We start from the raw sequence: 26,582 nt of genomic DNA, 5'->3' as shown, positions 1-26,582 counted from the left end.
TAGAAGAATGGGAAACTGAGGCTTTTGAGCGAGACAGACCCAGAAGTGACAGGAATTGGAGTAAATTCTATCCCAGATTTCCTAAAGAGACAAGAGATAAGCAAATGAAAAGATGGAGACAGTCCATGTTAGTGGAGGGATTGTATCCTGTATAAACCTTAGAAGAACAATCGGAAAGTAAAAGTACAGAGAAAACGAAAAATGTTATGAAAAATCCGCCACCTTATCATGAAGAAACAAATAGAGTTAATCTTAGTGCCCCGTTCTTGAAATAATCTTTAATTCCGCAAATTGTACATGAAACCTCATTAGAAAAAGTATTATAGGAAAGGGAAAGAGAAGCAATAAATAAACAGAGAAGTGAGTTAATTCAGAAAATTACCCAATTGGATGCGAGTCCTGAAGCCCTAACGATAGAGAGGTGGTCCAGAGAAGTAGAAAAGCCAAAATCACAACCTAAAGTATTGGACATTTTTAAATTAAGAGTTGAATTAGAAGAAATTATTGCTGGAAATGTGGGATTGAAAAGGTTAAATACATTCAGTGAAGAAGAGTTGCTATTTATATGTAGAATATCAGTACAAAAACGTTTCATGAGAAATAAATGAATTTGGCACCTGACATCGGAATTGACGTAGGTAAATCTAAAGTGTTGCAAAAACCTTACCGGGCTGACTTTTCTGACAAAGATTTAGAAAACATAAATATGTCAGGATGAAAATTGCAAATAAAAGAAATATTGTTGTTGTTGCAAAAATGGGATGACTTAGACAGATGGAAAGTTAGATGGACAAAGAAAAAGGAGGAAGCTCATGCAAATCGCACAACCTCTGAATATTTTCTAAAAGAACCAGAAAAGGTTGAAAGGTTGTGTCGCATGAGAGAAGTTCCGGGAGGAGGTTATGTTCATGTCCCATGGTCCCGACAGGATATTTTATCATTCACAAATGACTTCCCAAAACTTAGACAGAAACCAGTAGAATGGTACAGGGAAGTCGAAAGGTTTGTGAAAGTTTCAAAAGTATTGTTAAAAGATTTAGATGGTTTATTTGACATTGTTGTACCTGCAGATTTGTGGACAGAATGTAAAATTACAGTAGATTGGCCCAATGAGGAGTTCCCTAGAGACCCAAAGACAGGAGCCCCGTCAGATGACGTCATGAAAAAATACCATCAAGTGATAACTTATTTAAAGGGAAAGGTACCACCAAAAGAAACAGATTGGACAAGAATAGACAGAACTACCCAAAACAAAGATGAATCAGTGCATGCATATTATGAACACCTTTTACAGGTATTCAAGCAGTACAGTGGGTTGGATAATATTGTTACCAAAGACATGACACATTTTATTTATAGTTTTGTGTCAGGGTTAAGGCCAGAAATTTCGCAAATGATTAAAGATCATAAAATATGCTGCCAGGCAAAGCCTGTTGACAAAATTCTCAAGTATGCAAAATATTGTGGGAATGAAATTGACAATAGACGAAAGAATTTAGAAGAAAAAGTAATGTGGGCTCAGGTAAAACTAGCTGAGCAACAGGAACTTCAGTTAAGTCAGCAAAGAAATAAACAAGGTCAAGGAGAAGGAAGAGGAGGCAGACTAAAGGGAAGAATGAACACGGAAGAGGCACAGAAAAAGTTTTCCTGTCAGGGGTGCAGAAATTAGGGCATGGAAGAACAAGTGTGAGGTTGTACAAAGTAATAATGTCCAAATTGAAAATGTAAATCCACAGATGCAGAATGAGGTGTCAAGGAAACAACAACAGGTAATACAAAACCAGTTACCCCTTGCTCCTATGCCAGATTTTGGGAGTCAAGCCAAATACAGTGTGGATACAACAAATTGGGAGGGATGTGGCAAAAAAAACACAGTGACACCACAGTTCCTTTTGCAAGACATATTTTTTGAGGAAGATAGTTACTGACGGTGCCTGAGAGGGAGGGAAGAGGAATGCGTATTGTATTGTATTGTAATTGCATATATATAGCACTTACTACACCTGACAAGGCGTCAAATCGCTTTTTCGGCAAGTAGCACGCTACTCCGGGACCCATAGAGGATTAGTGTTGAACTAGTAAAGTGAAACATGCAAGTACATTTTAAGTGGTGGATAGGTTAGTCAGTTATTTGGATTTGGAATGATAGCAGAAGGATAGAGGAGGACAAAGGTTTGTATTTATATAGCGCTTGTTGACGCACGCTATTCAGAAAGCATACAAAGGATTAGTGATGAATTAATATGGTGAAATATGAAGTAATTTCAGTGGAGGATATTAGTCAGTTACTTGGAGTGAGAAGGATAGAGGGGGGATAAAAGGGGAAGAAAGTTTTGCATTCATATAGCACTTGTTACCCCTGATGGGTGTTGAAGTGCTTTTCTGGCGAGTAGCACGCCACTCCGGAACCCATAAAGGATTACTGTTGAAAATTAGTATAGTAAAAAAATATAAAGTAATTTGAGTAGTGGATATGTTATTCAGTTATTTGGGTAGTATATTAGTATAGTTTAATATGGAATTTGAGAAGTGAACATGTTAGTCTGTTAATTTCGATTGAAAAGGATAGTGGAGGGATAAAAGAGTGAAGGATTTTTTTTAGGTCTTAGCAGTAGGAGGAGGCTTTTGGATGAGTAAAAATGAGTTTTGGGGAGAGGACTCAGAGGGAAGAGTTTAGAAAGGTTTGTTTTAGGGGATCGGAGTAGTAAAAGAGGTGTCAGATGATGCAAGGAGGGGTAGAGTAGGAGAGAGTCTAGAAAGGGTTATTTTGGCAATCATAGTAGTGGGATGGGGTTTGGGATAAATGAGAGAGTGGATGTAGAGGATATATTGATAGATGTATAGGATGAGAGATAGGGTAGTGCATTGGAAGGAGTAGTAGAAGAAGTTTGAGATGAGTCAGAAGGTTGGGCTAGAAGATATATTAAGCGAAGTATAGGCTGAGAAATAGGATAGTGCATTGGAAGTGCTAAATTAGAAGAAAGTGATACATATATAGATCCATAATTACATTGAAAGTATATAGATAAAAAAAGAGGTAAGAATATGTATATTAACGATATTGATAGTGGCACAGGATGAGAATAGGGTAGTGCATTGGATATGCTTTTCAGGAGAAAAGTAACAGACACACATATCCAAATACATGGAAGGTACATGGATGCACAATGGAAGTATGTACATGTAGACCAAAGATGATTTTTATTTTTTTATTATTATTATTATTATTTTCGCTGAACAACATAATTATTTTACATGTTTATACAAAGTAATACACAAAGATAGGTACATATCTATAGTGAAAAAAATGGTTGTATACAGAGGGATATGTTGTAAATTTCTGTTTGCGTATGGTGCTTATGTGAGGAAGAACCAAATCTTGAGTAGTTTTCTGAAGAGGTAGAAGAGTGATCAGTATTGTGTGGGTTTGCAGCAGGTGTGTTTTAAGTGCTGGTATTAGCTGTATTAGGATAGCAATTGTGTAGCTGTTCTGTTTTGTGTTCCTCATCCAGCATGCTAAGAAGGCATTTGTATGGGTCTGCATGTATATATGTTGGAGATGGTGTTTGAGAGTGAGTTGGAGTGCTATATTGCTTTTGTGGTGTAACATTGTTGTGAAGTAGACATGGGGAAGCAAAGTTGTGAGGTGTGGCATGTTGCTTATATTTTTTGCATGTGTTTAAGGCGGAAGTTGTATGAGTCAGGAGAGGGGATGCAGCATGTGGGATAGCTAGTATTGTTCTAAATTGTCCAATGGTTGAGAGGCGATTAGAAGAGAGGTGCTGTATTGCTGTATCAGTGCTAGGTGTGGTGGAAGAGTGAAAGCTTGGCATTGGAATTTGTTCCTTTGTGTGGTTTGAGAGGTGGGGATATGTTTGTATTTTGTGATGGTAAGTATTATGAGGTGTTGCGCTTTGAAGATTTGTTGTGCTGGTGTGTGTGATATGTTTTGCTTTTGAGGAGTAGTGAAAAAGGTGCTGATGTATATGTTTCATGCAATGGATTTGGTTGTGTAGTATTGTTTGTGAGAGGAGGTTGTGACCTAGAGGGGGTTGTGATGTGTTTATGAGTAGAGTGTATGTTATGTGTAGGAGGGAATGAAGTAGAGGTGAGAGTGTTTATCTTAGACTGGTTTGTTGCAAGAGTTAAAAAGTGTGGTGTTGTGCAGTGTGTGTGTTGTGTGTTAGTGTTATTATGGTAGAAGGGAGAGGAGGGTGTTTGTTGGTCAACTGATGGAAGGATGATTATATGTTTGTTAGTGATAAAAGGTGGTCTGTTAGGTGTAATTACAGCAGGGAGGAGAGTGTATCTGAATGGGATGTAGTTATGTATGGTGTTGATTGGCGTTGTGTTAGTGACGAGTTTATTGGTTAGTGGTATAGGATAGAGTTATGTACTGTTTGTAGGTGATGGTGGATATGTGTTGTAGTTGGGATAGTAGGGTATGTAGATGTGGTTTGGTTGGGTTTGTAGTGCATGCTGGTACATTACCCTGTGCATAGTGTTGTGTGTGGTGTACATTTGGTGTGAGTGTGTTGCTCTGTTCGTGGATGTGGATGGTGTGGGATGGGTATTGCTAAATGAGAAAAAGGGCAGCATTTCTGGCCCTAATCCCGACCAGTATCGAACAGGCTCTAACAGGCAACTGCCCTTGTCTTCTCCACCCTTAACAGGCTCTAACAGGCAACTGCCCTTGTCCTCTCTGCCCTTAACAGGCTCTAACAGGCAACTGCCCTTGTCCTCTCCGCCCTTAGCCTCGACGCCTAAGCTGAGACACCCAAACCCTGGCCTTTTTTATAGCCCTAGTAATCAGGTGACCCCTTCAGCCAATGGGAACCCTAACCCTAACACTATCCAATCACAACACTAGCCCTAAAATCTAGAACCAATAAGAGACCAGGACCTTACAGCCAATTTTAGCCCTAGTCCAAGCACCAATTCAGTTCAAAAACCCTGATCTCTACGTCCAATAAAGGCCCTAGCCCTACCAGTAGTCCCAAAACAAGTCCATACAACCAATGGCACAGGTAGCCCTAGTCCCTTCTTCCAATAGAAAGCATAACCCTACTCCAAGTCCCACAACTAGTCCAGCAACCAATCACACCAGAAGCCCTAATTGCTACTTCCAATTAAAGGTCTAACCCTAGCCCTAGTCCCACCCTACTCCCAACAACCAATATCATAGGAAGCTCTAGTCCCTACTTCCATTAGAAATCCTAACCCTAGCACTAGTCCCAACCCTACAATGATTGAATCACAGACCCAGAAACCAATCAGAACCCTCAAACACCCAACCAATGAGGACATTAACCCTAATCCAATAGAAACACCAGATACAACCACCAATCAGTGTAGACATGTACCAACCACTAGCAGACCATATAAGGTCCCAGCGACCTCAGACAAGGTTTGCTGGCCAGGGAGTTGGAAGCTGCTTCTCCTGTTCAGAATCTCCTAGGAGACAGACAGGCTCAATCCACACTTTGGACTTCAGCAGGTAAGGGACTCACTAACGTGAAATCTAACAATACTGTTTGAATAAACCTTTACCCCCTCTGCTGGCCACACAACGAAGTGCACAGGCCCTAGTAAATACAGTTTAAACAGCTCACAGAAGCACCCTCTGATGTAGAAAATCCCTGTTGCTGGGGGGAGTCAGGGGGGCTGGTATCACTGGCTTGTGAACACAACATGGTGCCTGGGAGTGCACTGTTTTAGCACACAGGTCTTAGCACAGAGCAAAGGAGAAATTTGGAGGGAAAACAGAATTGTCACCAAGGAATGAGAGGGACAAACTACAGAGGTTGGACTACAAATCCCACAATTCAACACGCTAAATGGAGGCAATCATGAGCAGGGAAAGCCACAAGTTTAAAACACAACACAGGTGATCAAATATGCAATTACAGGCAGGCTAAAACAAAAATTTTTAACTGTAACAATCACAGGCAAAGACAGTAAAAACAGAAAGTGGAAATCGTTTTTTAAACAACGTTTTGTCTTGGGAAGAGACAGCACTAGTCTGTCTCCTTACCACTTCAGGTCCATACATTGAAGGAAAAGTTGAGGGAAATGATGTTACCTTTTTGTTGGACACTGGTGCTACCCGTTCTACTGTAAGAACAGCAGACATCCAAGACCTACATCTCTCGGGAGAAGCAATCCAAGTAGTGGGCGTTTCTAATAAACAAATTAGGACCCCTGTTACAGAGCCCATGGAAATACAGATTGGAAATTTTAAAGAAATGCATACGTTTGTCGTGTGTTACTCTAGTCCAGTAAACTTGCTAGGTAGGGATTTGTTATGCAAAATGAACTGAACAATCTGTTGCACCCCAAGTGGTGTTGAAATTCAGACCCCAGATGAGGATGGAATCTATAAATTAATGTTAGCAAAATAGGAAGCTGAAATTAAAAAGATTACCATAAAAGATTTACCAGAAGAACTGCAAAATACCGTACATCCTGTTATGTGGGATTTTATTGGGATTAATGGCAAATGTAGACCCGATAAAGTAACAGTGAAAGAAGGTGCAGTCTATCCAAATACTCGACAGTACAAAATGAAATAAAAGCAGGTGTTGCAGCTGAAATAGTGCGCTTGGTTGAGCAAGGCATTCTAAAAGAAATAATGAGCAGTCCATGTAATTCACCTATAATTGGCATAAAGAAACCAAGCGGAAAAAATAGGGTCGTACAAGACCTTCGAAAAATTAATAAAATTGTTGTCCCGTGTTGTCCAGTAGTGCCAAATCCTGCAGTGATTCTGTATCAGATACCGTTGGGAGCAGGATGGTTTACTTATTTATTTATTTATTTATTTATTTTTAATATTTATAAAGCGCTGCATATACCCGTGGGCGTCAAGGCGCTAAAAACCAGTATCGACTAAGGGGATGTGAGGGGGTAAAATGAATGGATCAAATGAGACAGAATGGAAGAAGGAATTACTGAGAGAACAGCCAGGTTTTCAAGAGTTTGCGGAACTGAAGCAATGTAACACTCTGTCTGATATTGAGAGGCAAGGTGTTCCAAAGTCTGGGGGCTGCCACCAAAAAGCGTCGGTCACCCCAGGTAACTGTTTTGGTGCGAGGGACAACCAGTTGGCTGAGAGTGGCTGATCGCAGAGCTCTTGCAGGTTTGTAGGATTGTAGTTGGTCTCTGAGAAAATGTGGTCCTTGATTATGGGTTGATTTAAATACTATGCAGAGTGCTTTGAAATGAATTCTTTTCTGTACAGTCAGCCAATGAAGATCTTTTATGTTTTTGGAGATGGGTTCAAACTTTGTTTTGCCGGTAAGAAGGCGAGCTGCTGCGTTTTGTATTGTTTGAAGTTTTGCAATTACTCTGATTTGAGCATTGAGAAATAAACCATTACAGTAATCCAGGGATGAGAGGACAAGGGCAGAAACCAATGTCTTGATGGCAGAGTCAGGGAGAAAAGGGCGTATTTTGCGGATCATTTTCAACTTCAAGTGCGCTGTGGATACTGTTTTGTTGGCATGGTTCATGAAATTTAATCCTTCATCAAAGGTGACACCAAGGTTCCTGACCTTCGAAGCCGGCGTAGGAGGAGTACCGAAGGTCTCTGGCCACCAACAGGTGGACCAGGCTGGGGAGAGTGGACCAAAAATGAGTACCTCGGATTTTTCCGAGTTCAGCTTTAAGCAGTTTGTCGCCATCCAATCTCCTATGTCTAGGAGCCCTTTCTTAAATCTTTCAGCTACTTGCTCTCCGTCACCTTTAATCGCCAACACTAGTTGGGTGTCGTCGGCGTACGAGGTAAGGCTCATCCCATGTGCTTTGATGGTCTTAGCAAGGTCCGACACATAGATGTTAAAAAGTGTCGGACTAAGGGATGAGCCTTGAGGGACTCCGCAGGGAGCAGAGAGTTGAGCTGATTGAAAGGGTCCCAAAATGACAGCCTGCGTTCTTTTGGCAAGGAAGGAAGCTATTAGGTTTTTGGCAATGTGGCAGATGCCAAGACCTTGGACACGGTCGACCAAGGTGTTGTGGTCGACCGTGTCGAAAGCCGCTGATAAATCTAGCAGAACCAATATGGCAGTGCCACCCTGGTCCCTGATGACCCTAATATCATCAGCGGCTTTAATCAAGGCTGTCTCGGTCCCGTGATGTTTTCGGAACCCAAACTGCGTGTTGTCAAGAAGCTGATGTTCTTCAATAAACTCGGAAATCTGGGTATTCATGATTTTTTCAATCATCTTTGCCATGAAGGGTAGACTGGCAATTAGTCGATAGTTTTTTAACTCACTTTTATCCAGTGAGGGTTTTTTTAGCAAAGGTTTTAGTAAAGTGTTTTTGAGAGGATCCGGATAATTGCCTGACAGCAGTATTAAATTGCAAATTTACAGTAATTGATTTATGCCATGCCTTTTTCTCCATCCCATTGCATCCAGACAGTACATTTTTGTTCTCGTTTAAGTTTGATGAGCATGTCTATGTCAGGAATCGTGTTCCTCAAGGGTACACTGAAAGTCCATCAATTTTTAATCAGATTTTGAAAAAATGTCTTGAATCGTTGGTACTACCCAGACAATCTGTTCTGGTGCAGTATATTGATGACCTATTGGTCGCATCCAAAACTCAAGATGACTGCGTTGTCCACACAATTGCATTACTGAATCATTTGGCTGAAGGAGGACATAAAGTGTCACCTGAAAAGTTACAGTTTCGCACCACATTGGTGAAATATCTGAGACACCAGATAGAGAGAGGTGTCAGAAGAGTAACATCAGAAAGAATCAAAATAATTAGAAACATGAATCTGCCTCAAACACAGAAGGAATTCAGAATGTTTCTCTGAGTTGTAGGTTACTGCAGGCAGTGGATTGTGGGATTGGCAGTCCTAGCTAAGCCATTGATAAAGATGACAAAGAAACGAGCAAAAGATCCAGTAGAATGAGACGAGGAAAGCATGACTGCTTTTCTAAAATTATGAAACTGTGTTCAGCTCCAGCATTAGGGATGCCTGATTATTCACAATAGTTTGCACTGTTCTGTGATGCACAAGACAATTGTGCACTTTCAGTTCCGATCCAAACTTATGGCCTAATGCGACGTCCTAGGGCATACTTTTCTGCTACACTGGATCCGGTGGCATCTGCATTGCCAGGATGTCTGAAAGCGGTAGCTGCAACTGGCTTGAGTCCTGAACAAAGTGAGGCTATCATAATGGGACATCCTGTAACCATGTATGTTCCACAAGCAGTTGTGTTTCTATTGACCAAAACACGCACTCAGTACCTGACTTCTAGTCGGCTGACTAGGTATGAACGAGTCATTTTAGGTGCAGAAAATGTAACCATTGCCAGATGTACCATTCTGAATCCAGCCACACTATTACCTAATTCACATTTTGAAGAGGTAAGGGAAGAAGTCGAACATGATTGTGTCGACCTCACAGAATACAGTACTAAGCCATGCCCAGACATACAGGAAGAGCCACTGATAAATTGAGCTATTTGTAGATGGCTCATGCATGCAACATGAGGAAGGAGGATTGAGTGCTGCTTATGCTGTGTGTTCATTGGGTGGTATAGTCGAAGCATCCTATTTGCCAGGAGTCAAGTCTGCACAAGTAGCCGAATTGATTGCATTAACAAAAGCCTGCAAAATTGGGAAAAAAATGGAAAATAACCATATACACTGATAGCCAGTATGGTTATGGGGTTGTGCATGTCTTTGGCCAACTTTGGATGCCCAGGTAGTTCTTGACTTCTTCAGGTACTCCTATTAAAAATAGACATTTTGTAAAATATTTACTGGAAGCAATTCAATTGCCAAAAGAAGTGGCTATGGTAAAATGTGCTGCTCGCCAATCTGGAAAGGACAAAGTGACAGCAGGTAACCGTTATGCTGACCAGGTAGCCCAACATTGTGCCAAATATCAAATGGCAGTGAACAAGAAAACCGATGCATGTGGAATCAGCTGCCAACTTACGATGTTTGAAGGTGTAAGAACGTGGGAGGAAGTGAGAGATTTACAAAATGAAGCAGAACAAAAAGAAAAGGAAGAATGGGAGAAAATAGGCTGTCAGAGAAGGGCTGGAGATGGTGTTATTGTTTACTTAGATGGAAGACCTGTGTTACCAGACTGTATGCTTGCTACTATGGCTAGGATGTATCACAGGGAAACACACATAGGTAGAGACGCGATGATAAGGTTGTTCAAACAAACATGGTTCAATGCGAAGTTCAAAAATGTAGCAGAGAGTCTTTGCCAGAGATGTTTAATTTGCCAAAGAATGAACCCTGGCAGAAAAACTATAGCTTGCCCCGGGAAAATTGGAAAGGCAGAAGGCCCATTTATCAGACTACAAATTGATTTCATTCAACTACCTCCATGTGGAGGACTGAAATATTTCCTTGTCATTGTCTGCCTGTTTTCAAAATGGGTGGAAGCTTACCCCACAGGAGGAATGATAGCTTAACTGGAGCCAATCTCCTGCCGAGAGAGCTCATTCCTCGTTTCGGTTTTCCAGTAACGATTGAATCAGACCGAGGGTCTCATTTTAATAATGAAATAATTTGTCTAAACAGTGAAGCATTCCAAATTGAGCAAAAGCTGCACTGTGCATACCGTCTGGAGTGGTAGAACAACTGAATCAAGTCGAGATTGGTAAAGATGTATGAATCTACCCGATTGGAGTGGCCTGATGCTTTACCTCTTGTTCTGATGGGACTCAGAAGCATTCCAGACAAAAACACAGGCTTGAGTCCCCATGAGATACTCATGGGAAGAGCAATGAGGCAGGCATGGGTACCAGGACACAAGTTGATAAATATAACTGATGATTTAGTGCTAGAGTACTGCAAAGAACTGGCTGATCAAGTGCGTTCTATCTCTCACCAGGCTGGGGAAGACGCTTTGGCCAGACAATCAACTCCAGCACATGACCTGAATCCAGGTGATTGGGTAGTGATAAAGGAACACACCCGAGAATCTTGCTCAGCACCACGGTGGGGAGAGCCACACCAAATAATATTGGTAACCACCACAGCTGTAAAATGCAAGGGAATTCCAAATTGGATCCACGCGAGCCACACTAAAAGAGTGACAGAGCCTGATGAAGTCGAAGCTGAAGGTTGTACAGCTGAAGGGTCCCAAGAAATCAATCCTGAAATAGCTGAGGAGGACCAACCGAGCACCAGTCAGGATGAATGGATTCAAGTAGTCGATATACCTGAAGAGATTGTGAGAACCAGATGTCAAACATATTTAGATAAACAGAATGATAGTGAGGACGAGACAGGTATAGAAGAACACACTGAGATCACAGACATCAAAGCCAATAGTAATTCTGAGGAGGATCAGATAAGGAAAGATCAATATACTCAGACTTCCAAAAAGCCCACCAAAACTCCTGAGTCTGAGGCGGGACAGACAGGTATTAGAGCAAAAGACAGTCCAGGGATTAAAAGACCTGAGCAGGACCAGATAGGGGTAGAAAAGCATGTTCAGGAAGTAGAAGGCGAACAAAGTAAAAGTCAAAGTCAATCTCAGAAAGCTCCTGAACAAGGGCAGATTAGTCTAGAAGAACGCATCCAGGCAGAACTGACAAAAATAAGCCCTGGACAAGGTCAGATAGAGAGGAATTCAGAAGACAACCAAGAACAGATTGAACCACAACTGAATGAAAATAAAAGAGCATCTGAAGAAAATCAAAGCACAGTGCCAGCTAAATCGTAATCGTAATCATACGCTCTTGTATAGCGCCTTATCACCGTAAGGTCTCAAGGCGCTTGCTTTGGGAACCCGTCCTGGTCTTTCCCTGCGAGATTACCCCTACTGGGCATCCCCAAGGTGAAGACCAGGCATCCCATCGCGGTGGGGCCGCAGTGGAGATTAAGCAAGCTATTGCGCAGAGTTGCAGATTGTGAACCCACGATTCGAGTAGGCACCGAGGCGAGAATTATCGAGTCCATGGAAATTATGAGCTCAAGACCCTGCCGCGTCGGGAATTGAACCCTGGTCCGCAGGTCTGATCTCTGCATCAGGGTCTGCCTCCTCTAACCGGTGAGCCACACTTCTCCACGACTCAGACTCAGAAAGGGAGATAAGTGGCCTGGTTTTGTCAAAAGACTAAAATTTCGCCTTAAAACAATAAACGAAGAACCAGAACAAGTAAATGAAATATCAAGCCAAGCTGGACCATCCACAGAAAAATCAAGAAGGAGGAGTCCACGATTGAAAAGACTGAATAATAAATCCAAAGGTCCTGAATGGACCTATGTCATCCTTGAAGACTTTGAAAACTTAGAAATAAGTAATGAAAGTGATGACAAATTAATTGCTGATCAGAGTGGTGAAGAAGTGAGCGATACAAAAGGGGATGATGGACGGAGCGTTGGAGCAAATCAAACACTCACCCCCGGTCAACTGATCTGGGTTTAATCTATCACCATTCTTTAGCCCACTAAGCCACCCCATTTCAGACATGGCTATATGCAAATCAGTCTGACCCTGTGCCTCATGGGAACAGTCCAGCCCGAACTGCCAAGCCATGTCTTCCATGGACCGGAAACAAGCATCCTGGGACCGGTTTTGGATTCATAATCCTCATCAGCCAGGCTATCTTGAATCCAGTGGCCAAGAGAGCAAGGGACTCACGTCTGAGCATACCCTGCCACACTTAGGGCGAACAAAGCGATACAAAAGGGGATGATGGACGGAGCGTTTGAGAAAATCAAACACTCACCCACAGTCAACTGATCTGGGTTTAATCCATCACCATTCTTTAGCCCACTCAGCCACCCCATTTCAGACATGGCTATATGCATATCAGTCTGACCCTGTGCCTCATGGGAACAGTCCAGCCCGAACTGCCAAGCCATGTCTTCCATGGATCGGAAACAAGCATCCTGGGACCGGTTTCGGATTCATAATCCTCATCAGCCAGGCTATCTTGAATCCAGTGGCCAAGTGAGCAAGGGACTCACGTCTGAGCATACCCTGCCACACTTAGGGCGAACAAAGCGATACAAAAGGGGATGATGGACGGAGCTCTCTACTGGGGTGAATGTATGACAGTGTTCTGCATTCTGTCCATCACCTGTTGTTTTTGCAGTTGTCACCCCGAGTGGGACGGGTATGCTCAGACGTGAGTCCCGTGCTCTCCATGCCACTGGAATCAAGCTATCCAGGCTGAAGAGGGCTGATAGCCCGAAACCGGTCCTTGGATGCTTGTTTCCAGTCCAGGGAGGACCTGGCTTAGCAGTTCGGTCTGGACTGTTCCCATGGGGCACAGGGTCAAGACTGATTTGCATATGGCTGGGGTCAAACTGGAAAGGCATGGTGAGCAAAAAAAGATGGATTTAGGCCCAGATCTCTGTTCTGGGGTGAATGTATGACAGTGTTCTGCATTCTGTCCATCACCTGTTCTTTTTGCATTTGTCACCCCGAGTGGGACGGGTATGCTCAGACGTGAGTCCCGTGCTCTCCATGCCACTGGAATCAAGCTATCCAGGCTGAAGAGGGCGGATAGCCCGAAACCGGTCCTTGGATGCTTGTTTCCAGTCCAGGGAGGACCTGGCTTAGCAGTTCGGGCTGGACTGTTCCCATGGGGCACAGGGTCAAGACTGATTTGCATATGGCTGGGTTCAAACTGGAAAGGCATGCTGAGCAAAAAAACGATGGATTTAGGCCCAGATCTCTGTACTGGGGTGAATGTATGACAGTGTTCTGCATTCTGTCCATGATCTGTTGTTTTTGATGAAGAAGTGAGACCAACCTGAAAGAAAATTCACAGTTTTAAAGTCTGTGTAAAAGTTACAAAGAGGGGTTAAGTCTCCCTAGTCAAAAATGGCAGATTATAATGTTGTGGGAAAACCGAAAAGAAATTGTATAAAAACATGCTGCAGAATATGCACACATAGTATATTGATAGTACTCATAGCATGGTTAGGACTGACAATAGCTATACCTTATCTAATGAGTGAGAATAAGCAGAATTACACTAGTACACACGAAAAGGTAGATAGCTTTAAACAAAATAGAGTAGACTTAGAAGCTCCAGAAGAGGTAGAATTACATTATAGTAGAGCTAAGAACAAAACAGATTTAAATGCATTTGCTAAATTGTTAGTACATTATGTAGAAGCTATGGAAGTCAGGGATTGTTATGTGTGCATGAAATTGCCCACATCAGTAGCAGAAGGGGTCACTTATCACCATTTACCCCTGACATATGGTATTTCATGTAGCATTTTGGTTAGTCTATTCATAGAACTCGAAAGTTGTAGTATTATTATTCTAATTTTTATATATTTGCTTCTGAAGTGCCTTTACGTACAAATATGAATCCTGTCCTTAGTACTAGAGATTCAACGCATTTTATAGGTGAGTATTTTCTAACAATGAAAGCAATAGATATAGCTGAAGCGCACAAAGGCAGTTTACCATGTAAGCGTATAAGGCGCTAAGGGTACCCCCTGTATTATTTCTTTGAGGTCTAGAGGGGGGGTGAGAAGTACATAGTATAATATGAAAAACCTCTGAACTGACCTATTTTATTTCATAAACTGGTATAACTCTAAACACAATTTTCTTCAGGAACAACGTACAGCATAATCAAGATATACAGAAACCCGTGATTTACATTCACTTTTTATTTGTTTCTCTTAGTATATTTTTCATTTCAAAGATCCATTTTTGTAATATTTCTTTTTAATTTTTTGTATACAACTGTGATTAGCAATTCATCATTTACATAACTTGGAAAAGTTAATCCAAACATTCTTTTTCCCTTTGACATAACATTTCATATCTATGTGTTCAAATATAGCCCCCACAAAAAACAATTGATAAAAAGAAAGCTACGTGAAACAGCTTTATACACTCATTCATATCATTCTCTCCATTCAATCTACTCATACTCACACTCTCTCACATTCTCCACATTCAAGTCTAGAAAAACAACAGACATTAACTGAGTTTTATGAGCCCAAATAGGAAGTATTATTTCAGATGTTGTTCATGGGCATCATCCCCAATATTCTTATTCCATGTCCTTCTCTTAGGGGTCCTTCTCAGTAAACTTTCTCAGATGCCTGTGTATGGCCTACGTACGTTTCGGTGCAACCTAAGGGAATGCCACCTTCATCATGGCCAGTAAATATTAATATACATTGAAAAGTGGGGGTTCTTCTCATTTCTATTTGTCCAACATAGACTTCTTAAAGTACCATATGTTGATCAGATTATCTCTTTATCCTGCAAGTATATGAATATCAGAACCTGGGAATATGTTTTGGGCTCCATGGGTTCCGGTCATATCAATTTTTAAGAGTGGCCATAGGCAGTGATATTCCTGATACTGGATACTCTGTGTCACGCTCCTCTATATTCTTCCTTATTGTTAGTATCACTTTTTGGAGGATGATCCTGATATATCATATGATTGGTTCATTTATCATTATTCGTGGGAATCAAAAAACGTGACGTGTTAACAGCTTTAGAAGTTTTATAGTCTCGCCGTCCGCATCTCATCCACTAACTCCTCCAGGTCATATTATATTATATTATATTATTATATTATAGTTTACCATGTAAGCTACACGAAAAAGAGAAGATATTTTTAAATTTAGTAGAGTCAAGGAGACAGGATTTCCATAGAAAAGCCACTGGATCAAAACATAAAATTCCTAAATGGGCTGAAAGTAATGAATTTACTACAAATGGCAAAACTCATGCTGCTATGTTACTGGATTTCGAAAAGAAAGGGAAAATCTGTCTCCATAGAGAGAAAACCGACAATTATAATAATATATTCATTGGTTCCAGTGAATGTGAACACAATTTTAAGGTAATTGGGGGTTGGGGTTTTAAAGATGGAACTGAGCCAGTATTTCCTGGAATTTATTACATTTGCGGAAACAAGACATATCATAAATTGCCTGATCATTGGTATGGGAGTTGCTATTTCAGAATAGTATTCCCAAAGGTGTATCATGTAAAAAGAATCACTGGAAGCAATGAAGAAATTAATGGACTAACACGAAATCAAAGAGCTAGTTTTGCTGAAATTGTAAGTGATATATTTAGTCCATTGATACCTTCAGTGGGAGTGGTTCTGTATACTCAAAGAATTTGTAAATTGTCAACAGTGGTGGATCGCTTATCGACTGACACTGCTTGAGGAATTTTGATGATCAATACCGAATTAGTTGCGGTAAGATCAATGGTTTTACAAAATCAACTTGCTCTTGATATATTATTGGCAAAAGAGGGCGGAGCCTATAGAATGCTGAAAACACAACATTGTTGCACGTACATTCCAGATGAAAGTGTTGAAATCGGGAAGTATGCTAGAAATATTACACATTTGAAAGAAGAATTGAAACCACTGGAGGTTGCTAGTGCATGGAAGAGACTAACAAATGGTCTCTCCGCTGTAGGTAGTTGGTTTTCTAACGTAGGAAAAAGTACTGTAGGTAAAATACTGATGCAAATAATGGGAATAGGCCTACTGATTTTAGGGATAATGATTTGGTGCAAGTGCTGCAGAAACAAATAGAAGTATACAGTAAACAAGAAAGGAAAGAAGAGGAATTTTGAAGAAATTGAGCTTTAAGAATTAAATGGGAATTTACATAAGAAAATGAAACATTTCCAAATGAATAATGAAAAGAGACCTAATAGAGTATTTGAAGAAATAGAATTGGGAAAATCTAAAATTTGGCATCTGGTTCCGTACCATCAAAGAGGGGATTGATGGAGCAAGGTTTCATACGTAAAGATACTTGCTCGGATTCAATCCTCTCAAAATAATAATTAACCTATTAATCAACATGTTTTGTATTACTAATAATTGCATTTCACGATATTTTAGCATCAAGGGAAAGCTTGCCTATGTGCTTTTACTAACAGTAAATTGAGTGACCTAATATGGCCGCCGAAAACGCGGGAACTCTTCTGCGCATGAGTCAGCCACATCCACGTGGTGTGACGTATCTTTCACTTGGTGGGAATTTCTTGCAGCTGCGTACTAGTATTAAAGATGGCCGCTTCATGTTTCACATATGAAAGCACCTGCTCCTGTGCTAACTAAACAGTGTTCATTTTGCTTAACTATTAATGCTGTAGGTAAAATAAAGTAATGGGGATAGAGTAGACATAAGGGGTATACAGTGTATTCATTTATTCTTGCATTCTGATGTGTTTTTCTTTGACTTTATCATTAGCTCGTATTTGGGCCTGGAGGTGACTTGTAACGCCATATTGAAAACTGTACCGTGCATGAGTCAAAGTAGGAAGAGTCCACAAGCCATGACATTGAACAAAAGCCAACAACAGTCTTGCCTGTGATGTGCCTCATGAACTCTCCAGAGGAAGAGAAAATATAATTTGTTGTATTTTGTAAATCATTTTGCTACAGTAATGCTGGGTGGAATAAAATCATGGGAAAGTAAAATATGGGAGGGAGCATTGATATATATTTTGAATGAAAATGATCTCATACTGGTATGGTGTGATGACTCCTCCTCGCCTTTGTGACCAATCAAACCAAGGGAATATACGAATTTGCAATACTGTGGGGTGGTACATTGCCCTGGAAAATGGTATAACTAAGGTAGGCTTAGATAGTTAGATTGTCCGACTTGTCACAGACCTGTCACTGACCCAACGTATTCCGGAGAAGATCGAGATCAGAGGTGCTCGTTGAGCACTCTGTCAGAAGAATCGGGAATTGCTGAGGGAGGAGAATCGATGACCCAGTCGGGGTCCGAATGTTAGCCGCAGAGAGAGAGAGAGGGGTGTGACACTGGCATTGCACTTAGCTGAGGTCCTGTCCTGATATGTACTTGTCCTGTCCTAAACTGCACCTGTCCTGTCCTGTTGGCACCAGACTTATCGGGAGCCTGTTTCTTTGTCCCAGCCCGTGGCCAGGGTTGGTCTTGACACCATTCTAGGTAAATATAATCTGTGTGGTATGTCATTGTATTGTTGCCCTTTCTCACCCTTCCCAGGTATCAATGGCTACAAAAAAACTCGTAATATTTCTACATATCATTGCATTAGTTATTATTTTCCTAATCGAAAAGGCGTTAACTGCTCTTGTATGGACTCAGACATTTAAGACTTTGCATAGATAACGCGTTTTGAACTTTCCAGAGTCTGTGGTTATTTTATGAAGGTAAATGTTATTTCTACCTATTATGCTAACACCTTTTTCGATCCCTAAGGACTTTAAATACAGGTGACAAGGATTGGTAAGTCTATGAGTATAGGTATAAGTCCTAAAAGTGAAATAAATCCTGATAGGCAAAAGGTAAAGCAGGATTACATGTTCAAAGTGTGCGTGTTTATGGGCCCAGGTGAGTAAGGTAATTGAGCAGGTAACTCCGCAAGCCATCACTGGGTAGGAGAAAGACCAACCATCCAGTAAAATCGACCTTTGCCCCCAAAGTCCCCAGAGAAGAGAGACAAACCGGCAGCTTGGAACCACTGTTGAGATGAAGCCAGAGAATCCAATGTAAATAATGCTCTGAGGAAACAATGTCCAGAAGTCTGAATCCTCACCCTCACCTGATATGACACATGCACCACTTCCGAAAAGTCTTGACAAATACCCTGCTTGATCCTTATTTCCTAGCAGGGATACTGTTAGTGCTTGCATTTAAGTGGGGGTATATATGGGGAGCATAGTTGTTTGCGTAGCACTTCTAGTCCTATGTGGGAAGGGTATGCCCAGACGTGGGTCCCTTGCTCACTGTACCACTGGATTCAAGCTAGCCTGACTGATTTGCATATGGCTGGGTCTAAACTGGGTTGACATAGTGAGCAAAAGACCAATGGTTTTAACCCAAATTTCTTGACTGGGGGTGAATGTATGATTCATTCAGCATTCCATCCATCATTTGTTTGCGTAGCACTTTTCGCCCTATGTGGGATGGGTGTGCCCATACGTGGGTCCCTTGCTCACTGTGCCACTGGATTCAATCTAGCCTGGCTGAAGAAGAATGACATACCCTGAAACCGGTCCTAGGATGCTTGTTTCTGGTCCAAGGAGGACCTGGCTTGGAAGTTCGGTCTGAACTGTTCCCATGAGGCACAGGGTCAAGACTGATTTGCATATGGCTGGGTCTAAACTGGGTTGACATAGTGAGCTAAAGACCAATGGTTTTAACCCAGATTTCTTGACTGGGGGTGAATGTATGATTCATTCAGCATGGCACAGGAGGTCTACAAGGCTAGGAGATTCCTTCATAAACACAAGAAAATGTGAGGCCCATAGAAGGCATATCTGTAGACAGAGAGTTGGTGATGCCCCTCATGTGGTCTGCTGAGAAAGCCGCATTGCTGATATCTTAATCATGATTCTTTATCTCTTGCGCCCAGCTGGGGATAAGTATACAAGTATTTGTGCTATTACTGGTTGGAAAGTAGGGTTTGGTCTATGTATCTTTTCTCCCTGTCTTCAGGATATGTAAAGATACACTTCATTCCTCCATGCCCCACACATGCAAGGGCATTTTACTAACTGTGATGTGCTTTGATTTTCATTATAAATCAATACAAAATCTCGCCCAAAAAATAAGTACATTTTATTTGATGTAAGCATTGATCTAAGAATAAAACACATTTAATACTTAATTCAAAATATTTTTGTAACCTTTTTTAATTTAAAAATTAATGTAGCATGAATGTGTATTAAAATAGAATTCAATTACTTGTAATTATTGTATACAATACTTTCGCTTATTTCAAGAATAAAACACATTTATTACTTAATTTTAAAATATAAAATATGTTATTAACTTTTTTTATTTAAAAAATAATGTTGCATTAATTTCTATTAAAACAGAATTAGTTTGTTTTTAATAAGAATTCAATACATCACTTTCAATGATTATTAACACAATAAAAAACATTTTACTTTAGGTGGGAATTTTTTATTTTGAACTTCGTAAAAATATTTTTTATTTAATTGAATATATCAAATTAATTAGATATTTAATTCAAAATTAAGTTAATAGTGCTGTCACTGTTCTTTATGTTTGGACTACATTTAAATTAAATATATAAAATTAATTTAAAAATATTTAACATAAAAAGAATGTCACTATTTTTTCAAGTTTAATAAACGTTTTCCTTTTCCTTATACTTTACTATAGGGAGCAGGTCCCTATGATAAAGTCTAGGGAAAACATTTGTGTAACTTTACATAGGTAACTTGTGAATAGCCAAAAGTAGTAAAGTTAGTAATAAGTGTAAGAGGAAACTTAAACATGTAAATTACTCGTAAATGAAGCTACTTTTGTGAAGTGCACCTCTTTCTGTCCTTGTTGAAGATGGTGTAGGGCCACACTGAATTGTGAATGACTGTGAGTCCCTGTCAAGTTTTGCATATACAGTCCATGTGGAGAACACTGTGTCCAGAGGGGAGGTCAACATCATGAATGTCCGTAGAGGAGGGTCTTGGTCTGAGAACAGGAATGGTGTAGTGGTGTCTGAGAGACACATGAAGATGAGTGGCTAATCGTGACAGCAGGGGTTCTGGAGGTAGGTCCTTCTGGTCCAAACAAGGCCAAACAGGTGATGCCCTTGTCTTGCCTGTCCTTCACTTGGGATGCCTGGATGTGGGATGCCCTGGGGGGCAACCTTGGAGGCTGTAGAAGGTGGGAAAATGCAGTCATGTTTCTTCCTGCACAGTTTGATACTGGGAAATTGTAATGTCATTTCCTGTTGAGATGGATGATAGGAAATCTGGAGATGTCTTCTTAGATGCTAGGAAATAGATTTTACTCTATTAATATTATTAAACATATTTTTATTCGTAAAGATTCTCCACATTTATGTATCAAAGTGAATGCATAGTGAAATACTTATCAACAAGAATAATTTAATGATCAGTTATTCAGTCCTGAAACAAAACAACAACGTGTGATTTTCCATTGGCGAAGATTAATACAGTTAACTTAGTAAAACTTGCTGTGCAATCTGGTGACGTGGTTTTATCATTTCACTGACAGGTGAAAGCACACGGCAGAAGCAGTGTTAGCACTAAACTTAAAATGCACAAGAATGTTTGTGATCAGTCTCCCTTATGTGTGCAGAAATCTATATTCACACCTTGGAAATTTGCGAAATTTTGCATATATACTTTTTCTTCATACGAAACCATTTGCTGTGTGACTTTTATTCTCTCAAACACCTTACAAAAACGGGAAGATTCATTGAATTTCTCAAAGCTTCTGCAGCACTTTGCTTTAAAATTACATATGAGTGGTTAAAAGCATTTTAACTGTATGTGAATGCTGAAACCATTACAAATGTGTATGTGTAACCCTCACTGGGGCTCCTCTGCTTTGGCGGAGGAGCGTCGCCACACTGCTTTTGAGCAGTGCAAAGTAAAGGAAATATAAAATTATAATAACTTTGAGGTATAATAACCCGGCTGAGGGTACGAGTGTGTGCCGCGCTGTCTGAGATCTAGTCATTCATTGCGCTTGCTTGTTTGCAGGGAGCACGAGTGAGGTGCTCACACTGCTGTGTAACTTTTTAATTTTAATCTGAGCAGTGTACTTCTTGTCCTTGAATTCTGACGCTGCTGTGAGAGAGCAGGGGGCACGATTTCAGGTGCTTGCACTTCGCTTAGTTTTTAACTACGTTTTTTACTTCACTTACCTAATATTGTGCTTACTGTGTCTGCCTCACACTCCCCGGCCCACCCCGAGCCTAGCTCGTGGTTGTGGAGGGAGTTCCTTCCTATCACTTTGCTCGACTTTCATACACTTCCGGTGGAAGGGGGGAGCGGTCTAGTTGCCATACCGCCGACTCCTTTCATAACCGATGTGCTGGCCGACGCGCAGCGGGCGCGCCGATAGCGCGCCGAAGTCGCGCCAAAGTCTAGCCCGTCTGCGCCCGTCCGTGACCGGACGTGGCCTGGGGCCATTCCTTCTGTCACCACAACCCCTATAGAAATCCGCACATACTCCAGAGATGCTCTTCTTAACCTCAGGTCTACTCAATGCTCACAGACCGCGCCCCTGAGCTGTCATCAAGCTCCATCCAAATGTTTAGGCTGTAATCTCTCCCTTCTATCCCTTCCCTCTACATTCAACATGGCAATCTCTGATTTTCCACCCCCCATGCCCAGGCAAAAACGCATAGAATCCTCTCACAAGCTTAACTTTATGAGCCTAAATTGCAGATCATTACCTAAGCACAAAAGAGATGTTTATGACCTACTTACCTCTTCTCAACCAGCTGCTCTATTTCTCACTGAGACTTGGTTAAACGACAGCTCCGGCCCTGACATAGCGGCTGCCCTCCCCGATAACTACACCTATATCGGAAGAAACAGAGTTGGAAGAGACGGAGTAGGGATAGCAATTATTTCCAAAAAAATCTACCCCTGTAAATGGGAAGATCTAGATATACAGAATTGTGAAGCTGGCCTTTTCAAGCTCCTGCTATCACCTAACTGCCCTCATTTATCGCCCCCAAGGCCCAGCCAGCCCGTGGGCTACCTCCCTTCCCGAGCACATTTCACCGCTTTTGCTGGATGCCACTAACTTTCTGCTCATTGGAGATCTCAACATTCACTTGAACAACACATCCTGCCCCACCAGTACCAACCTCATTCTGGATCTAGCAGCTTTAAATATCACTCTATATAACTCGGGCCCCACTCACAAGGCAGGGAACTTACTTGACCCTATTTTTTCTAACCTGGACACCATAACAGGTAAGCCTTCCTTACCCATCCCCTGGTCAGATCATTGCATGGTGGAATTTTCTATAACAATAGATCGGTCCCCCAAGACGCCAGCTATTCCCACAGAACCCAGGGTGACCAGAAACTGGAATAATCTGGATTCCAATAAATTTAATTCTTGTCTTGAAAACACCAGACCCCTCATTACCATTACGAACATTGAGGATGAAGCGGCCATTCATGGCTGGCTCACTTCTGCCATCAATGAGTGCCTCCCTCAAAGTCAGAAGAAGTATAATCTGCACCACCCACCCGCCCCGTGGTTTACTGACTCATTAAAAAGGGAAAAAAACATTTGCAAAAACCTTGAGAGGAGATCGCGCACCCACTACGACCCCTGCGTTAAGCAATTGTATAAATCTGCCTTAAACAAATATCACTCACTCTGCACCACAGCCAGGGCAGAATACGTCAACCGGACGATTCTAAATGCCCCAAATCGCCCCAAAGCACTTTTTAAAGTCGTACAGGGACTCTCGGGCGCTTCATGCCAGCCGAAAGCTCCTTGTTTAGACGCCACTCAATGCAAAACTCTGGCAGACTTTTTCATCTCCAAAATGGATAGCATTTATGCCGATTTTGGAAACCCTACCCCTACCCATCTTCCTTCTGAACGGCCCGCACTGGCTATCCCCAGTGAACCTGTGGCACTGGACCAAACACCTAGCAGCCCCGCTCTGCAGTTAACAACCTGGGACCCTCTTACTATCGCTACATTGTATGATATTATTGAGAACATCAAATCAGGCTCTCCTAGGGATCCCATACCCCCACAAATTCTACGCGTCCTGGAACCCTCGGCCCTTAACCTGATTCTAGAACTACTCAATACATCCCTTGAAGAAGCTAAGGTCCTCAAAGCATGGAAACATGCAATGATAGTACCTCTGCTGAAAAAGGTGAATGCAGACCCAAAAAATCCATCTAATTTCCGTCCCATCTCACTCCTTCCGGTCTTCTCAAAAATTCTCGAAAAACATATCAACACGCAACTCACCAAATACACTGAATCTAGGAATATCCTCCATCAATCTCAGTCTGGTTTTAGATCAGGTTTTTCCACAGAATCAACACTCCTTGGTGTCCCTGAGACCATTCGATACCAGGTTGACAAAGGGGAAACCGTGGCACTTATTTTACTCGACCTAAGTGCCACATTTGATACGGTTTCCCATTCCATCCTTCTTAACACTCTCCAGTCATATGGCATCACTGGCTCAGCTCTGAAGTGGCTTGCTAGCTTTCTTTCGGATCGAACCTTTCAAGTCTTTTCCACCACATCTGCTTCCAATACTCACAAATCTAAATATGGTGTCCCTCAGGGCTCCATCTTGAGTCCCCTACTTTTTAATCTGTATATTAGACCTTTGGACAATATTGCGGAACTAGCTGGGCTTACCATTTATTCTTATGCTGATGACACTCAGATCATCTACTCACTCTCCGCCAACTCTCACTCTACTCCATCTTCCCTATGCTCAGGACTTAACAACATTGCCAAATGGATGCATGAAAACAAATTAAAACTTAACGGGGGAAGACAGAACTCCTTCTGTTCGGCAACCACATACCTTTGTGGGGATCCCATCAGTGGCCGCCTCAAATGGGCCCTCTTCCCGCCCCTTCTAAAACTGCCCGCAACCTTGGCATTATCTTCGATGACCAGATGTCTATGAAGCAACATGCGGTCAGAGTTGCCTCCACTTGTGTAACCATCCTCAAGTGGCTCAAGAAGATAATATGGATGCTTCCTCAGGACACACAAAAACCATTGTCCAGGCCCTAATAACATCCAGACTGGACTATGGTAATATTCTTTACCTAGGTGCCTGTAAAGAAGTAACTCGTAAATTACAGATGGTGCAGAACATTGCGGTCAGGTTACTCTGCAAACTCCCTAAGAAATCCTCTACATCCATCCCTTTACGCAACCTTCATTGGCTCTGTATTGAGAGTCGCATAAAGATCAAGGCCCTATGCTTTATGCACAGAATTAAAACAGGCAGGGCCCCACTGTATCTTCAAAAACTAGTCCAACAATATTGCCCCTCTCGCGTCCTCTGCTCTTCTTACCAGCACAAGTTTCAGTTACCCAGGATCAAAAAAGCCAGAATGGGCGGACGGTCCTTTGCGTACCTGGCCCCTTCCCTTTGGAACTCTCTTCCCCTTCACCTGCGCACAGAACCTAGCTATCTCAATTTCCGCAAGGATGTAAAGACATGGTTTTTTAATCAAGAGGCTGTCTTTCTCAGTCCTGAGTCTCAAACCTGTTCGGTCCTCGGCCCTCATCCTGTTCCTAGCGCCGGGAAACCTTCGGGTAGCTGTGCGCTCTACAAATTTAAATATAATAATAATAATAATAATGTTTCCTTTGCGGGCAGGCAGGGCTGCTCTGCTCTCGGAGCAGAGCAGGAGAGGAGTGGTAGAATCCTCTTAAGTGCGCAATGATTGTTTGGTCAGCCCTCTCGGGCTGCCCAAAACAGTCATGCACACTTTACCTGTTCTCCATGCAGGTTGTATTCCAGCATGTGTGGAGAACATGCCCAGACCCCCATTCCCTGGTTGAGCATCAAACCAGGACGCTCAAAGGTAACTGTCTATATATATATACTAGCAGCCCGTCCCGACGATGTCCGGGAGCAATTAGACTTCAGGGATTTTGCTTTTGCTTCATTTAATGTAACGTTTTCTTTTGTTTTTTGCTCACTTGTAATGTTCTCATGTTCTCATACGCCGCTCCCCGCTCCTTAATAAATAATTAAATAACCTACCTCATCCTCTTGCTTCATTTAATGTAACGTTTGCTTTTGTTTTTTGCTCACTTGTAATGTTCTCATGTTCTCATCCGCCGCTCCCCACTCCTTAATAAATCTATACTACTATTAGCTGACTCTGCCACACCCGCGCTGACTCTGCCACACCCGCACTGACTCTACCCCAATTAAATAAATAACCTACCTCATCCGCCGCTCACCGCTCCTCCCCGCCGCTCCTTGCCGCTCCTCACCGCCTGTCCGCCGCTCCTCACCGCTCCTTCCAACCTGTCCGTCGCTCCTCACCGCTCCTTCCAGCCTGTTCGCTCCGCCGCTCCTCCCCGCGCTGATGTCCGCTGCTCCTCTTCTGCTCCTGCACGCCGCTCCTCCTGATGTCACCACGCAGGTCGCGGCCGGCGCTACTTGCAAGGGACTACTTTTTTTATCGTAAATTTTTTAAATAACGTATATTTTTTACATTTATATAGCCTATGTCCATCTGCGCACCCTGGCGATTACAATGATGTATCGGGTGTGTGGATTGGCGCTGTGGTTCCCGAGTTTACCCGCCTCAAAGGTCCAAAGTTCTTGCTTTATAATAGTAGTATAGATATAGATATATCCATACAAACAGGTTGCCCCATATGAAGACGCCATATATATATATATATATATATATATATATTTCTTCACCAATGCTCCCACGAAGACCCCGGAAAGCAGTAAGTGGCACACCCAAGCTGAAACTGTGTCCTTTAATCATTGCAGCAGCACTCCCTTCATATTCCCAACGCGTTTCGACAGTTCATCTTGATCACGGGATTTGGCAAATACAGGAACTCCTCACTCCCACAGGTGATCTAAATATATGCAAAGAAAATGTGCGTCATTGTTGCAATGCATCCTGGGCAAGGTAGTTCAAAATATGTCACAATCATAGGGGTCAATATGCTGCAATCAAATTTTTCAAGGGTTCGGCTTGTTCCACCACGGGCCCACAATCATAATGGCCCTGGTAGACCCTCAAACGCGGCAATCCGTGGTGACTCACACCACCCGTCTGACAATACCCGGGCAATGTGATGTC

This window comes from Lissotriton helveticus, chromosome 4_1 (assembly GCF_964261635.1).
Source record: "Lissotriton helveticus chromosome 4_1, aLisHel1.1, whole genome shotgun sequence".
In the NCBI taxonomy this organism is placed as follows: Eukaryota; Metazoa; Chordata; class Amphibia; order Caudata; family Salamandridae; genus Lissotriton; species Lissotriton helveticus.
This window is presented reverse-complemented; position numbering follows the sequence as displayed.